This window comes from Ursus maritimus, unplaced genomic scaffold (assembly GCF_017311325.1).
Source record: "Ursus maritimus isolate PB19 unplaced genomic scaffold, ASM1731132v1 scaffold_8, whole genome shotgun sequence".
In the NCBI taxonomy this organism is placed as follows: Eukaryota; Metazoa; Chordata; class Mammalia; order Carnivora; family Ursidae; genus Ursus; species Ursus maritimus.
Window position 1 is genome coordinate 79244494 of NW_024426996.1, and position 13490 is coordinate 79257983.

A 13490-nucleotide genomic window follows, 5' to 3' on the forward strand; every position below is an offset into this window, starting at 1 on the left:
GCTGGTCTCCGTGTACTCTGCTTCCCCTCTCATGAATTCCTGCTCCCTGCCCCGCACTTTTCTCTCCTTCAGAGCACCTGTGAGAGTTCCTCCCTGCCAGGCTGGTCGAAAGGGCCGAAGCGAGGGCTGGGTTGAGCGTGTGGTGCAGGGGGCCAGGGGGCAGCGATACAGAGCACTCATAGGTGGGGTCAAGCCCCTTGGGGTCCCTTCTCTGTATGGGGGCAGCCAGCTGGGGTTCCTTCAGGAAACAGAACGAGGGGTTCCTAGAAAGAATTTTAGTCTAAAGTGCGATCTTTTTGGTTTGAAAACAGAGAAATGACTTGCCCCAAAGTCAATACAATCCAAAGGAAGCCACGCTGGGAAGGAGGAAATCACTGCTGGCCTCAGTCTTTCTATCTGTGAAATGGGACTCATGACCTTCCTTCCCTGCTGGGTCCCAGGCTGGGGCCCTGCTGTCTTCTCACTGGGCCAAGTGGGGTAGTTCGGGGGCTCCCCTGCACCCCAGCAGCACAGGATCATGTAGCACCAGAAGGAGCCCACCACAGTACCCACCACACCCCCACTTTGGGAATCAAGCCCAGTTCCTTACCAGGTTTAGCGCCTCTCAGTTTCCTGCACTGTCCCTTTTGCTGAGAACACTCTAGTCTTCTCCTGGCTAGCCACCTGCGCACAGCTCTTGGCTTAGATGTCACTCCCTCTAAGAGCTTGGGGGACCCCTATTTCCTCCTTTCCAACCCTGGTCTCACTGCACACGGGGGTCTGTTGGCTGCCCCTCCTGGACGCCGGTAGCTGGGCCTCATGGACAGGGCAGTGACGGAGTAGTGGGACAGGGGGCAGGAGCCGGTCCTTCTGTTTCCAGTGGTCCGCAGGCCACTGATGACTCCCTCCGCGTGGGGAGCCTGCCCTCCCTGCCACCTCAGCAGCAGTGCCAGCCACCCCGGGAGGTGCTGGTGACCCCTCCCTGCTCTTGCCCTCAGGGCTTGGGGAGGGAACGGGCACCGACAGTTGGGAAGCACCTGTCCCGCGCTTCTCTTACTCTTACCCCATTGTTCCTTCGGGGACAGAGCTTCTGAGCCGGGTTCACCTGCTCTGCCAGATGCTTGTTCCCCACAGGCAGACCCGAGGCTGCAGCCCTGGATGCCGACGCCTCCGCAGGTCACGCTCCGGGGGTTCGTGACCTGTGCCCGTCTCCGTGACACGGAGCTGCTGCCTGGAGCGGCACCCTGTGTCTGCCGGGCGAAGGGGTTCAGGACCTCAGGTGATGCTCAGCAGGGCTCACGACAGAAGGAACAGGTGGGAACAGGTGGGTCCGTGACGTACGAAGTGACAGGGGGTTGAGTTCTCTTCTGGGGGCGAAGCTTTGGACGCTGCAGCAAGTAGAAACCCCCCAAGTCCGACCCCCAGGCGCGGAGCTGTGGCGGGGCCCTCCACGCCCCCTCGTGACCACAGGACCCAGCGCTCGGGCCCTTCTCAGCTGTGCGGCCCGAGGCCCGTGCCCCGGCCTGTCTGGCACTCGATTTCTCCAGGGCCAAAATAAGGAAAGTAAAGCCCTCTGTTGTCTGCAACCCGCATTAGTGATTTTTAAAGTGATTTCTGTGGCATCTTCACCAGCTCACCATGTGCAGGCCCTTCGGGAACAGGTGTGGGCAGAGGGAGCGTGGGCATGGGACCCTCCCCTCCCTGGATCACAGGAGGAGCATGTAAGGAGCTGCCCGTGAGCACCCGCTGCCATCAGAAGAGGGCTGGGGGCCGGGCTGGGGGCTACCTGTGATGCCGGCAGGGTGTGCGCTGAAGGTGGGCACCGCTCGTGCCTGGGGCGGGGTGTCACCCGCGCTCAGATCCTGGCTCGGTCCCTTCTGAGCAGTGTGGCCTGCGCCTTTCTGAGCCTTGGTCCCCTCATCTATTAACTGGGGGCACAGTTCTGAATGTTTGTGTCCCCAAGATTCAGTGTGGAAACCTACCACCCGGTGTGATGGCCTCAGGACGGGGGCCTTTGGGAGACAGGACCCGTGAGTGCGATTAGTGCTCCTGCAACAGAGACTGCACAACACGGTAGAGACTCCGCCCTCATGCCCTGAGCTCCACCCAGAGGCCCCGCCTCCTGAGGCCATCACGCCGGGTGGTAGGGTTTCCACACTGAATTTTGGGGACATGAACATTCAGACAGTTGCAGTCATGTTCCTGTTTCACAGACGAGGAGACTGAGGCTCGGAGAGTCTAAGTCCACACTGCTCAGAAGGGACCGGGAGCCGGGATCTGAGCCCGGGTTCAAATGGCTCCAAACCAGAACCCTTTCCCCCGCCGTCTGGAGCCAGACTTGCACCAGCCGACACTGAGTTGGGGTGTCGGCCCCACGGGAAATTTTTCTGTCCCTGTGTTTGAGGAAGGAGGAGGCTCTGGGGTCTCCTTTTGCTCTTGCTGGAGGTGGGATGGGGTGGGGAGCCAGGGGCACCCCAAGCAGGTGGCCCTGAGTTTCAAGTGCTTCAGTGGGAAAAACCAGGTGACGGGTGTGGTGTGGTCTGATGGCTGTGGGGTCTCTGGACGAATGGAGGCGGCCCAGGTAGGCAGGGCCCCAGGCGCCTCCAGGACCTCTCCGAGACTCCCCCTTCCTCCCTCTCAAGGGGTTCTTCACTCAGGGTAGGGCTCTCACCCACCGAGAGCTCTTGGCAGTGGGAGCCCAGGCTGCACAGGCCAAGACCCCAAAGGCCTCCAGGGCTGCCAGACCGAAGGACCCAAACAGCCCCTGGCGGGCCGGCCACAGCCCTTGGCTGCCATCCCACAGCCTTCGGGACAAACCTGGCTCACACAGTCTGCCTTTGAGCTTTTCTCACGCCTGTCTCTGTCACAGTCCACTCCTGAGAGCTTCCCGCCAGCCTGTCTGCATTATCCAAGTATCTCGTACTTGCCCCTTCTTGGCCTGACTCTCGTCGTCCTGACTCTGGGGAGACCTAGGCTGCATCAGGAACCGCCTGGGGGCCCCCGGAGCCCTGGGCCTCCCTCTGCAGCAGCCTCCGTCCCACTGGGGTCATGTCCAGTTTCTGGCTTGCTCCCATCTCTGTCCTGCATGCTCGGATGCCAGCTCCCTGGTGCTTTGAGACTCTCTATGCTTCACTAAGGAACTAACTAGTTTGTTGACGACGATGAGTGTGGCATCAGAGACATGCCTGTAAGGTCACCTCCTTAGCACCTGTCACCCCTCTGCAAGCCTCAGGTCTCAGATCTTGCTGGCTGGGCGCCCCCCCCCCGCCAGGGGTTTGAGCCCTGTGGCCTTATCAATAGAATACCAGTTACTATCCTTACCTTCAAATCTCATTCCTGATGAAAAGTTTAAACCCTTGGTAGGATGGCACGTAGGGTCTAATCCATTTATCTTCCTATCTTAGGAGAAAAAATATTAAAATGTTAAATATTTTCCGCACGTTAAAAAGTACTCAAAAACTAGGGGCGTGGCCCTCACTAGGCCCTCCTACTCTCTCTCTCTCTCTCTCTCTCTCTCTCTCTCTCTCTACCGCATTTCCATGACAAAGCTCCGCATTAGGTCCTGAAGGTCCAGCTCCACTCAGTAATGTTTGGATGCGGCCACATTGCCCCAGATTCCTCAGTGGCTGCTGGGAGCCTGCCCAAAGCCCCTCCGAATCCTGCCCCAGCCGCTCGTGCTGGCTCCTTCTGCCGCTGCGACCACGGATGCCCACAGCCACGCGCCTGGAAGACCTGGTCAGCACGGCCCCCTCGGGCTCTCTGGATTCACACACTTACAGAGACTGCCGTTCTGGCTCGAGCAAGGCTGCTTCTGCTCCTGAGGCAGAGCCAGAGCCAAGTGCTCTGTCCTGCCTCCTCATCTGAGAAATTGGGAAGGAGTACCCACCCCGGGGGCTGTGGCGGGGACCAAATATGGTTAAGTGAGATAAGCTCAATAATGAAATGTGCTTCTTATTAAGGAAAATTCTATGCACTCAGTTAACACGTGTTCTTTTCTCTCCTCGCACCTATTCCCCCCCCCGCGATTGCACATAACGAACTTCTAGTGCACGTTTGTGGAAATGAATTGGTTCACAACTGACAGTATTTCATTACGATCGGTCAATTCATTTGTCTTGAAAAATCAGATCATTGGGTCACCTGGCTGGCTCAGTCAGTGGGTTGAGCATCCGACTCTTGACTTCAGCTCAGGCCATGATCTCCAGGTTGTGGGATCGAGCCCTGAGTCAGGCTCTCTGCTCAGTGGGGATCGCTTGTCTCCTTCCCCCTTTGCACCCACTCACTCTCTCTCTCAAATAAATCAGTAAAATCTTTTTAAAAATAAGGTCATTATTTCCCAGAGGAGGTCAGTGCACTTGTGTTTCAGATCTTATGTTGTCCAGTCTTCTCTCTGCTCATCAAAGTGTGAGGACCAAAGCTTGTTAGTCTGCACAGTCTGTGTCCTGTCTGGCATGGTCCCTTACACGGTCCAGGCACCCAGAAATCCTTGTGGGTGAACAGATGGCTTGCCTTTTCATTACACTGGCGGGCAAAGCTTTCCTGCGCACGTCTCGGAATGATGCTCTAGTCCCCCCAAGCGACCTGTCTGGAATCTGTCTCTCCTTGGAGATGTTCAGAGGGGACAGGAGCTGCTGTCACTGGCTGTATTGGAGTCTCCCCGTGAAGCATCTGATGCCTCCGCTGATCCGGCAATCCACAGATGGGCCCTCAAGAGCCTTGGAGGGACGGGGGAGCCCCTGGGGCCATGCTGTCATGGCCACCTTCATTGTCCCAGCTATTCCCCATGCCCTTCTGACACCTGGGGCTGTAGAGCTGGCTGCTCTTCCCAGGAAAATCAGGTGGGATGCTTTGACATTACAGTTCTGGTTTCAGACAAGTTCTGATCTGATGAGAATTTCTCTTGGATTTGAAAGCATTTAGTGGGAGGGAGAGCGAGAGAGGAAGCCACCGCATTTGGAGGATGGAGACTGGGCTTGGAGCTCGTGTGATGGCCTCTCTGTAGGAGGCTGTGTGGAGGGGTGACAGGACATTGGGTTGGAGCCAGAAGGACCGAGTTTGATTCCCAGAGCCCCTGGTTTCTAGTTATGTGACCTTGGAAGAGACACTTGGCTTATCTGAGTTGCCTGTCCCCAACTATAAAATGGAGCCATAATCAATAAAGGCTGACATTTCTCGGACTACTCACTGCGTGCTGGGCACAGGTTGAAGCCCTCTATGTATATTTATTAGTTTAACCCTAATTGCAAACACATTAGGCTGGTGTGACTGGTAGTTATTAATATCCCTGTTACACATAATAGAAAAGGAAACCCAAGAGGTGACTTGCCCAAGGTTATGTGGCAGGGGTGATGGGACCAGTGAAGGTTGTCCACCCTATTCCCCCAGCCACCAGCATTCTCTCCAGTCCTTAGAGCACTGGCACCAGGGAGACCCCCATGAGGGTGAGCTCCCTCCCCAATAGCCACACGCTGTCCCTGGGAGTGTGCTAGGCTTGCACTCTCTTTGGGTGAGAATGAGTGAGTGGGGCCAGGGAAGGTGGGCTGAGAGGCTGCCTCTGGTTCCTTTCATGTTGGGGCTGCCAAAAAGAGAAGGTGCAAAAAAGCTTCCTGGAACCTGGCAGCTTCCAAGTGCCTTCTCTCCATTCTTGTCCTGCCAGACGGCCATTGAAGGGATTGGAAGATTCCTACAGGTTCAGGAGCCCAGAGGGGCCAGCAGAAGGGGAGAGAGAGACACACCCCCTCTCTCAGGGGCTCCAAGAGCCACCTGGAAAGGCAGAGCTCAGCTCCAAAGGAGGTTCCTTACTGCACCAAGCAGGGAACCACGCTTCCCAGGCTCTTCCTCTTTCCTTCTTTCATCCTCTTTGCTATTCTCTCCCTTACCCTTCATTCCCTTCCTTCTTTTCCTCTTTACTTTTCCTTCTTCATCTCTGTCCTTCCCTCATTTCTCTTCACACACAGTTTCCACTTCTTGCTGCCCTCGTTGGTTCAACAAACATAGATCAACTCCCTAGCCCTGAGCTGGGGCTGGGAAAGGGGATTGCCACCCAGGAGCCCCCGTGCTTTCTTCCTCTAGCTGCCTCCGCCCATCCGGCACAGCTCCCTGCCCCTCAGTCTCCCACTTCCCTGCTTCCCCTCACCCCCAAACCGCTGGGATTCCAGTTTGGTGCCAGTGCAGGGGAAGAGGAGGTGCGCCGAAAGGGGCGACACAACCGGGGAGAAGCAGACAGCTTTTTAGCATCCCAGCTGCGTGTGAGTCACTGCCAGGAGGCTCAGGAGTGGAAGGTACAACCATTGTAAGGACTGCCCTGGTCTGTGGCAGAAGGGCATGGAGCTCTCTCCAGCCACTGCATGTGGTGGGAAGAAAACACAAGGCTACTGCAGAGACCTCCGTGACCCCAGCACCCCTCACCCTCCCGCCTAGATTCAGCCCCGGGACGGTGCCGCAGGCAGCTTGGAGCAGAGCGCAGGGCCCGCGAGTGCGTTCAGCACCCTGGACAGCGCCGCAGGAGGTGACCGGTGCGGCGGCAAAGCGCTCCGCCCGCCCCCGGCCGCTCCCAGCTCCGCAGCGCAGGGCGCTTGGCCAGGCACTGGGGACCCCGTGTTTGCCACTGCTTTTCGCGCGCCTCTCCGAACCCTGACGGTCGACTCTGGATCTCTGGGACTCCAAGAGCGCGCTCGTCCGCCGTCCCACTTTCCCCGCCTGCGCCTGGAGCAGAACCATGAGCGCAGGCCCCTGCCGCCACTGTTCCGTGGGGCGCCCGGCCAGACGCTAGCGCCATGGGCCCAGGAGAGGCGCTGCTGGCCGTGCCGCTGCTGTCCAGCGCGCTGGTGCTGCTCTGCTGCGCCTACAGAGCTGAGCTTTGCGCATGCCTGGGGCGCCTCCCTGGTGAACCTGTCCCTGGGCCACCTGCTGCTGGCGGCACTAGACATGCCCTTCATGCTGCCCTGGTGGCCGCCATCTGGGCGCAGCGCCTACCAGGCCGTGGGCTTCCTGGACACCTTCCTGGAGCCCAACTCAGTACTAAGCACCGCGGCGCTGAGTGCAGACCAGTGGCTGGCGGTGGGTGGGTTTCCACGCTCTGCTACATTCACCAGGCTGGTCTAGGCGTGGGGACAGTCATTGGCCTGCACGTTCCAGGTGCTTTCCTGCTCATGTCTGCTCTGCAGCGGTGCCTTGGGTCCTGCTTGCTTCCCCTGCCGGCGGCCCGCCAAACTCCATGCTGTTGGCTTTGCACTGCTGATCCCCGTGCGTGGCCTCACCTGGTTCCAGATGCTGCGGGAGGTGCAGGGCCACTGCCGGGGCTCCGACATCGTCACCATGCAGGTCTTGTGCTGCTCCTGGACCTGCGCCCCGGCGGGTCGGCCTGCGAGTCCCCACCCAGCCTAGAGGGCTGCACCCGGCTCCTGTGCTCCCGCTGGGGGCTGGCTCCCGGAGCCTGCAGGCAGCAACACCTGCCCAAGGGGTTCCCTCCTTGTGTGGCTTCCCCTGCAGGCTGCTCCCAGGGTTTCCACATCTGCTTGTTTGTACTCTCAGTGGGTCCACACACTGGAAGGGCCAGGCGCTTCTTAGGGTCTGCATTTGCCTGTGGAGTATGTGCCCACAGTGAGTGTTTGCAGAAACCGTGAGGTCTGAGCCATGGGAGAAGGGTTGCTCCCCCACCGTGGGAGGAGCCAGTCACTCCTCTTCTGGGGCAGGTGGGTGTGGATCTGAACCCTCCTTCCAGTTTCTGCCCTGCTGAGACAGTGCTCTTGCCTAATCTGGGGTCTCAGGTCTTGGAGAGGGTTTGCCTGCTTCTGTCTGCTCCCGACTTGGCATGCATTTACCCATGGAATCTCCAGCTGGTGTCACTGCTGGTGGTTACCCCTCCTCCCACCTTCCCTCCCCCCATACTTGCCCCTCCCCCCAGCTCCCTACCATTCTACTGCCTCAGGACACAGGCCCTCTCCCTCTGCCCTCACCCTCCATGAGGATCCAGCTGTGCTCCTCTGTCTGCGGGACTGACTTAGATCCCTCTGTCCCAGGGGGAAGGAAGAGCTAGTGGGGAGGGGAGGGCAGCGGCTTGGAGGGGGAGGCAGGAAACATCCCCTCCTTCCAGCTCTCCGGCCTTCCGTTATGTCACTTTTACAAACCAAACTCACCTCTTTCCATCATCTTTCCTCTCTCTCCTCCTCGGGCTCTCTGGCCTGGACATCACCCTGGAACCTGCCCACTCCGGCTCTGCGCTCAGCTCTGCCCCCCGCCCCGGGTGCCCTGACCTCTGTCCTCTGTTCTGTCCCCCCAGTGCTGCCCCGGTGACAGAAGCATCATGGCCGACAGTTGCCAGACAGATCGGCATCTTCATCGGTCCTTCGTCATCTGCTTTGCCCCATATGTTGTGACCAGGTGGGTCCTGGCCCTCAGACCCCTGTCCTGGGAGCTGCTGGGAAGTGGGCTCAGCCAGGTAGGCAGGCCGGCCTCTGAGGTCTCCCCGCTGGGGCCCTGGAGGGAAGCTGACATCCACGGGGCCCTTCCTCCACACCCGAGGCAGCGGGGCCTCACCTCAGCTCTTGTCTGGGGCCCTGGGACAGAGACAGCACCAGCCCCACACCCTTGCAGTAAATGAGAAAGCTGCCCCTATTTGGGGAGACTCAAGTGGGCCACGCAGGTGTGGGGTCTGTCTGGTCTAACACCTGACTCTTACTGATCTTAAGAAGTTTTAAAGCCAGTTAGGTGGTCTGGGATCAACCCAGGCCTGACTCAGCACCCGTGGGCGTGGATCCCGGGATCCCAGGGGGAGGGCCAGGCCAAGGCCACTGTCACACTGGGTGAGTGTTCTCTTTGCTCTTCTTCCCATCCCTTCCCCTGGAGGCCCTGGCCTGGAGCTGGTAGGAGACTGGGGGAGACTGCATGTAAGGGGCCCGGTGGGTGTCACGGCTGCAGTCCTGTGATGAGGGCACCTGGGTCTGTGTTCCTGTCTCTGGGGTTCCTGGGGTTCTCATTCCATGGCCAGGCCCCTACTGTGGTCAGCTTCCCTGTGCGGTCCCCACACCCCATCTTAGGCCGAGGCAGAAGGACACCCTGAAGGAAGTGGCTCCTGGGAGGAGCTGATGGTCCTCAGCCTCTGGCCCAGGCTGCCTACCCAAGGGGCGGGGGTTGCACTGGGCACGGTGCCGGGCTCCTGGGTTTGTCGCAACAGACTTCTCCTAGAGGCTCTAGGATGCCCTGGGAGTTCGACTTGTCTGTTCAGGCTGTCTGTCTCCTCGGGTCATTTGGTTTGTTAGGCGTGGTTGGGAGGGCACCCAGGGTTCCCATGGGTTGGGGGAGGCTTCTGGAGCGTTTGTGCCAAGTGAAGTGGGCTCTGTCCTCTCTGTGAAGCTCCCGCTGGAGCTCTTCAGAGTCAGTGCTCTTGGCCACCTGCCCATCTGGCCCCGGGACGGGGCGGAGTTCTCACAGATCACAGGCAACGTCGTGCTTCCTCGCACGAAACCTGGCCAGTGTCTCCTGTTCTTAGAAACTGCATGTGTGCATGTGGTTTTCGTGGACAGAGCCAGCTGTGGCATTCTCCTGTGAACCGGCAATTTGATCTGGTACGGTGTCTGTGTGTGCACACGCGTGTACACACATGAGTGTGCGTGCGCGTGTGCATGTGCGGGGGGCGGGTGCTGGAGTTTCAAGAGCTCCTCCACGTGACCCAGGTTCAGTATTTGCTTTTGAAATTGTAAATGGATAACGAGGGAGCCTGGATTACTCAGCCACAGTATGCTGATTGTTGCTAGCTTTTTACTTTTATGTCATATAGGTGTGTAAGGACCCACGTGTGTATATGTGAGCGTGCGTGTGCATATGCACGCACACACGTGAGCGGCCGGAAGAGCCGCAGGGCCTCAGTGCACACATTGGCAGCCCCGTTCCCACTGTGCGCACTCGGGGATGTAGGCCGCTCACGCTCTCTTCTCCGTGACGCACGTCCCCAAACCCTAGTGGGAACCGTGGATAAGATAAAATAGAGCCTCTCGTGATTGCCACGAGCCCTCCTGATGTGGCGCGGCTCACTCACTCACTTACCGTTTGCTGAGCACCTCCTGCGTGCTGGCTCTGTGCCAGGTTCCAGGTGAGTCCTGCCTCTCCGGGCTCTTCTGCTGGCAGGAGACGCAGGTCAACGGGGACAGGCCGGTGTCTCCAGGGAGGGAGGGGTATTGAGGGGTTGAGTGTGGGGGCAGCTCCCTGGCTCTGTGTCGTCTGCACCCCAGCCCCGCCCCAGACTGCAGACTCCTGGAGGTGAGGGTGCTGCATACCTGGGACCTTAACCCACTCTGTCATGTGAATCAATACAACCCAAGGGCGATAACCAAGAAACAGAAAGGGAAAATCACTGTGTCCCCGGCGCATTTACCTTCTCCATCCACACCACCACCACCGGGCTCAAGGGGACTGTGATATTTCTAACCAGCTTAAATCCACCTTCAAGGTGTCCACAGAAGAATCCAAGAATGCATCACCGTTCTGAAAACAATTCCCCGGAGAAGAGCGCTAACATAGCTGCAGCAATCACAAAATGAGCGAAGCACGAGCACTCCCTGCCGAGGGAGCGCGACTCCTCCGGGAGGAACTGCACAGCCCTCCGTATATGAATGCTTACAGGTTAAACCACTGGCCACACTAGAATCTCATCCCCGCGCGTGGCTAGGAGGCTCCGCTTTGGCTCCTGCTTCTGGTGCGGGAGGCGCCCCGGCCAGGCAACTCTTTTCACACACTAACCCGGCTGTGCTGCTCCCGAGCTCCGTCCCCTGATGCCCGTCACTGGAGACACGTGCCTAGGGCTGAGAGAGCGTGCACAGAGCGTGCACAGAGCCGTTCAGCTAGTAATGGGCTGTCATCCGTACTCTCTGTGGTTCTAGAAACTTCCAAACCTCTAGAACCTTCCAAGCCTAGAGCATGGGTGTGTATGTGGGTATGGTCACTGTTGCCGAACCACCTGTCAGCTCCCGGACAGCCTAGTGGGTCTCGCGCCCTCTGTCACTGTTAGCCCTCCCTGGGGCCTCCCTGGGGCCAGGGCCTGAGCTGTGGCCGGGCTGCCGCCACCCCCTGGGTGGACCCCAGCTCCGCCAGCGGTTCCCCCAGGTCCTGGCTTGCATCCCAACCGGCTGCTGAGAGTGGGGGTCGCTCCCTTGGCAGCCACTCTGCTCAGCACTGGGGGGAGCCGAGAGAGGCTGGGGCTTCCCTCAGGCTGGTGGGGGAGGGGGAGCACTCCCAGTCACTGTCACTGAACAGGCCATGGGACAGCGTCCGGCACCTGCATGCACCTCTGTTCTAGTTCACGGTTCGAAACTAGAATGGCGCGCAGCGTGTCACAGGTCCTCTGTAAGAGGTGAATGGCCACGGTTCCCTCTCCACTCCCCTTCATTACTGTTTGCTCACCTCTCCGGGCCCGCTGTCGCCTGCAGGATGGGGGCCCAGCGTGTGGCAGGATGGACTCTCGGGGAGGGCCTGGCCTGTGGGATGCTGCAGAGCCCGCGGCGCTGGCCCCCCACCGAGGTCCTGGGTCCCTCCCTGGCAGACACACATGCTCCTGGGGCCCATCGGGGCACTAGGGACAGCGTACGGCCTGCTGGGGACAGCTCGCCAGGTTCTTCCCAGCCCCCCGGGTGTCGTTTGGCTGCTTTGGGCCGACTCTCCAATGCCTCCCCGAAGCAGGATGTATTTAGTGCTTTTGAATTACAAAGTGCAGTTCAAAGAAAACAAATTATTTTTAGGAATAATAATAACTAGATATGTGGTCAGGAAGCAGTTAAAAAAGACACCCAGGCAGTTGGAGGAAAGCCACATTCCAGCCTTGGGCTGGCCATTGCGGTGTGAGGGAGTTCATTCACCTGGTTCACAGGAAGCACACGGACCTAGAGCCTGGGGTCCCCCGGGCACCCCCTGTGCTTGCAAAGGAGAGCTTCGTCTCTGTTGTCTTGCATGTAACTCAGAGCAGGCTGTCAACCCACAGGTCGAACCCTCTCTCCTTCTGGGAACTTCTCTCGGGGGAGAAGCACACCAGCGAGCTGGGCTGGACCCTGCACTGCCACAGCCTTGCCAGGAAGCCTTAAATCCATGCGAGGAAGTATGTATATCCTGTCCCCTGGAAAACGCCACGGCTAGGAAGAGACTATGCTCATCGCAGGTGGTGACTGCTCCTCTCCCGTTCTGCCTTCCCTGAAGCTACCAGGGAATTTTCTGGAAGACCACTCAGGCACAGGTCACCTGCCTCCCAGGTGAGGTCCACTAGTTGTGTCCATGCTGGGCATTCTAGAACATTCTCACTCACTATGTTATCTTTCGTCTTGGGTTTGTGGCCTTTTTTTAATTTGAAAGATCCTTTTCATGCACACTTCAATGTGTTGCAAAATGGTGTCATGTCCCAAGCACTGTGTGATTGAATAAACATTTTATTCAAAGGTCTCTCATTTCTCTGCAAAGGGGAAAGTGCTGCCTTTGCAGCAGCCCGAAGCCAGCTGTCTAACCACCAGGAAAGCGGGTCCCTGCTGGGCTTCCGAGAAGAGTAGGACTAGACTTGCCCCATGGGGGTTCAGTCCTCCTGCAAACGTTGTGCTTTCCCAGGGCACGAGCCAGTGGCACGCAGCACAGCACTCACTCTTCTGAGGGATGGGGAGATCCCTAGCTCCCATCTGATTCCCAGAGGGCCTGAGACCCCACAGGCCAGGAACGACTCCCCACCGCACAGGGTTGGCAACTCCAGGCCAGGCTGCGCTGCATGAGAATGTCTCCCCAGGGCCCAGCAGGGGCAGCGCTGAGCCGGTTCCAGAGAGCTCTCTGGATAAGTTAGACCCACTAACTTCAGGGAGGCCAGTGCTGTCCCAGAGGAAGCTTAGGGAGGGGTGGGGTCTGGGCGCTGCACCAAAGGGAACTATCTCCCTGCTGCAGGGTGGACCCCCCCTCGTGAGCCCTGAGATGGGCAAGGGGACCTTCTCAGTGGGGGGCTCCAGGCTCACTGAAGTAACCACTGTTCAGGGTGAGCCACTGGGTGAAGTGACCTGTATGGGCTGGCAGAGTCTGTGTTCTCTCCGTGACACTGTGAGGCTTCTCCGCCAGTGGCCTTTCCTGCAAGTGGCCATGTGGGTTCCACCGCTGGCCGAGCAACCGAGCTCTTGCCGCTCAGGCTCTGGGGCTATCTGCTGGTTCACTGTGCCCCACCCTGATGGTGCAGGTCTGGCCACGTGCTGCCCTGCCCCTCTTGGCCAATTATCCCTTGGGCGGCTGGGCAGAGCAGGGATTGGGGGCTGGGGAGGACTTGTACCACTCTTGGCCCTGGGAAAGGGTTAACCTGCCTGGGCCTCGCCCCTGCCAAACCACTTGGCAGGGTGTCCTCCTCTCTTGGACAAGAAGACTTGGGTGAGACACAGTTCCATCCAACTTAATTGGGGAGGAAAGAGGTAGGTCCCAGGGGGATTACTAAATTCTATCCACTGGGTCCTTAAAAATAGCAATAGCTAACATGACCCTTTCTCTTTCCCAAATCTCAGATACCA